At 34.0% G+C, this 4,235-nt stretch overlaps 1 long non-coding RNA gene across 1 annotated transcript; it reads right to left on the bottom strand.

The window, feature by feature from the left end:
• Positions 1–1,059: 1,059 nt before the first annotated feature.
• LOC107779752 (uncharacterized) lies at positions 1,060–3,689 on the bottom strand. Its single transcript, XR_001646670.2, has 2 exons — positions 2,078–3,689; positions 1,060–1,312 (listed from the first exon to the last, which is right to left on the bottom strand). It is a non-coding gene; the product is annotated as an uncharacterized LOC107779752 (long non-coding RNA).
• Positions 3,690–4,235: the final 546 nt, after the last annotated feature.

Raw genomic sequence — 4,235 nt, forward strand, 5'->3', positions numbered from 1 at the left:
ATTTATTTTACGTTGGTGTACGCATAGTATACTTTTGCACCCTATGTGTAGACATGAATTTAAGTTGTTGTGTAGATCATGTGCGGGCATTGAAGATCTACCAGTGTCCCAATATGGAGTTTTCAGCTAGTTCTGTAACAACCCAGCTGATCGTTTTGTGTATTTGAGCCTTGTTCTCCTATTTATATATTTGTACGCATATGACTATTGATTGACTCATTTTGTGATTACGAAAAATGGAGTTAACTGATATTGTGCCATCATCATTTTTTGAGCACGTATTTGTCGCTTAGACTCATCCGGTGGCTCTTATATTATGTGTGAACGTTGATTGACTCGTATCATGATATTGAAGGAACTAAGATAATTGATATTGTATTCTATATCTTTGTTTGAAAAGCATGTCTAAATTCCAGTTTTTACTGAGTTTCTATTGGCAGACTCATTTGATGATATCATGCCCTATTCCATGTTTCATATATGCTTATTGAGCTGTTAGTAGGTGTCGATGCTGACCTCTTGCCACTACATCTTCAAGGTTAGACTTAATACTTATTAAGTACCGTAGTTTTGTACTCATACTATACTTCTACATATTTTGTGCAGGTTCTGAGACTGGTATTTGCGGTTCCATTGAGCTGAGTAGGAGTGTGTTATTGTAGACTTCGTGGTGAGCTGCTTTTCTATTTATGTATTTCTTTTCCGGACATATGTTAATTCAGTTGAAACTTGTTACTCTTATTAGATGCTCGTGATGTAGTGACACCGAGTTTTGGGCATTGTTAGGCAATTGTGGTCGTGTTTATACCTTTACATTGATTATGTATTTATGATCTTGAATTGAAATTTTTTCCGCATTGTTATTTATATCATGAAATAATAAAGGCTTAATAATTGGAAGTTTTTGTTGCCGTTGAGTGTTGACCTGCCTTGCGAGCAGATTATGCGCCATCACGACCTTTGGTGAAATTTCGTGTCACGACCCAAAATTTCACCAAGTCGTGATATCACCTAACCCAACCGTTAAGGTAAACCAAATAGTATAAGTTACAATTATAATGAAAAATCATCAATATTAATATTAAATACTACAAGAAATTCACAACTATCCCAGGATTGGTAGTACAAGTCATGAGTCACTATGATTTTGATTTATGAAATTAATGTGAAGAATAAATACAATATCTGTTTGAAGTTTACATAAACAGAAATGAAGTCCTAAACTACCACAAACAAGAGGTACCTTGAATCTGCAATGCTTGTATATGTTCAATGTAAGGCTCCGTCTTCCACAAATACTCAGCTCTAGAATCTGCACGCATGATGCAGAAATATAGTATGAGTACAACCGATCTCATGTAATCAGTAAGTATCTTGACTAACCTTAGTGAAGTAGTGACGAGGTTTTTAAGTCAAAAAATACTCACTTTGCATAAATTGTGCAGCTCAATAACATATATAATACAGAGAAATATTCCAGAAAAGACAATTACAGAATAAAGGATATCAACAATAAACGTGCAAAACTGGGGTAGGGATAACAAACAAACTCTCCCAATTAAACAATTCAAGGATATACAATGTGCACTAAACCCGCTTGCAAGGGGACATGCACCAAATAATGTGTATGCTCAATTTCTCATACATGACTGTAAGCATGTGCCCAATATGATGCAAATCTGTATTACTTTCCAAATAACATGTTCAGGTGAACCTTACAAGAATCCAATACATTAATGCATGATGACAAATTTCCTTTTTACATCAATCTAATATGCTACCGACAACTCAATAAATATGAGATATTATCTCAACACAGGTAAATCCATCTTGACAACCAAACCGTCAAATAATAATAGAAGCATAGGAAAGCATGTTAGATGCAACAAAGACAACACGTATAATGCATGATAAAGCATAAAGAATTCACTTGTATAATCAAGAATGACACCCCCATAATCCATATTTCATCACAATAATAATATCCACTCTTATCGCTCTGTAATATCAATATCCACTTGTATCTCTCTATAATAACAATATTCACCCTTATCACTCTGCAATAACAATATCCAACCTTATCGTTCTGTAGCAACAATATCCACCCTTATCGCTTCGTAGCAACAATATCAATCATAATCGCACAGCAAAACCTCGTGCCAACATCCAATCAATCCGTCCAATATGTCCATGTGTGCTATAATCATAATAATTCAACAAATTATCATCAAGAGATATATCCTCATAATTCATTAATGAAGTACATAAGGACATGAAAATAATAAAAGTGTCGATGAGTGCTCAAGATATAAGACATGACTATAGCTAATTCAATTAGCAATGATTCCACAAATGCCCGTCTTGCATAATTAGGAAATAAAAATCCTAAAACATGAACTCTAGCATGAAAGGATAAACCCGTATAGTCATACAAAGGATCACATTTATAATATAGAGAGCACACATTCAATTCAAAGCACAACAAAAAAATAACAAGTACGGGTATGTGTTCATAACATACATGTGACTAAGCCGAGGAATGTATAGCATCAATCTCAAGATTAGTTCATCATGTTCAAAATAAGGCACCAATAGCCTTAACATTAGCTCTAGGGAGGTTTATTATGCTCACATAGTTAATTAATTGAATAACACAGAGAATCAAGTAGAACATACAACCCATAAAGGCATAGAGTTATCTAGAATTCACCCCGAGCATGAATACCCATAGCACATGTATATACGCTCATCACCTCGTATATACATCAGCCCTGCATGTAACAAACAATATAAATTATTAGGAAAATTCCCTCAATCAAAGCTAGATAAGACACTTATCTCATCGGGCTAGTCCAAAGCTCCAAAAGTGTTTTTCCTTGAGAAATCAACTCTAACCGTCTCAAATCTAGCCAAACATGTAATACCCTATATTTAAATTAGGGCATATTAGTCGTTAAGTATTTTTCTTTAAAAAAATATATAATTACAAAGAGAATGGGAAAGCCCACTATGAAGGATTAAACAAGAAAGGAAGAGGGGATTAAGAAGGGGGAAAATGCACCCAAAAGCTTCTTCCGCAACTAAACATAGATAGTATCAAGATTTAAACCCATCAAATAATTGAAATAGAGTAGCAAGAAGCTTTGAAGCTTCAGTTAATTGTGGTAAGTCTCTCAGCTAAAGAGGGGTAAGTTCTCTACGGTTTTGTTTCTCTTGTTCTCTGATTTATGGAATTCCATAGGGTACCGGAAAAAAGAATACTATAGGCAGTGGTTCGATTTGCTTTGGACTTATGCACAAATTGAGTATCATGTGGTGTTAAGAATCAGATGAATATATTATATGAAAGGGTAGAGACAAGAAGAGGAACTTAAGATGTTTTTATATAGCACAATCATGAATGTCCTATTAGATTGAGTAAAGATTCTATTAGTTTACACCAAACACTAATGTACTAGTTAGCAGTACTTGTAAAGTACTACGTGAGGACAAGAGTACTGCCTTTGTGCCAACCAAATGAAAATTTTCTTGCCCTCTATATGAAGTAGTGTCTATCCGAATATAAGAACAAAATATAGAATAAGATGCAACTCTTATCCATTTAAGTACTACTAAAGTGAATAACAGAGAATCAACGGTCATAATTCTGAGGAACGAAGCAGGGAAGTTAATTAGATGTAACACGATTGGATCCGTTGTCACACCTCCTTTTTATGGGGAAATGAGTTCTTTCACTTTAAATGATATTATTGAAATGAGATTATTTTAATTTATTTTTGAAGAGTCGCCATTCAGAATTATTTAATTACGGTGTTTCGAGTCACTATTTATTTTTAAATTCCAATTCAAGAAAAATTGACTATGTTTAAAGTCTGCAAAACACAGAAGACCAGGTAAGGAATTCTGTTAACCCGGGAGAAGGTGTTAGGTACTCCCGGGAATTTAGCACGGTTGCTTTACGATCATACTTGGCTTAATTATCCGATTATTACGCGTTTTAAAACCTATGTGTATTTTTACCTTTACCGCTTTTAATTACTTGATTGTTAAATTATGAAATTAATCTTTGAAACGAATAACGTATGTGTAAATCCGTTTTGTTCGGATTTCAAAATCATGTCACGCGTACGTGTACACAATTAATAACATTTAATTATATATTAAGATTGTTGGATCAAAGTCGCATGAACATATATTTTAATTTATTTTTGGGATCGTAATCATGTCACACGAAC

Source organism: Nicotiana tabacum, chromosome 9, assembly GCF_000715075.1.
Source record: "Nicotiana tabacum cultivar K326 chromosome 9, ASM71507v2, whole genome shotgun sequence".
Lineage (NCBI taxonomy): Eukaryota > Viridiplantae > Streptophyta > Magnoliopsida > Solanales > Solanaceae > Nicotiana > Nicotiana tabacum.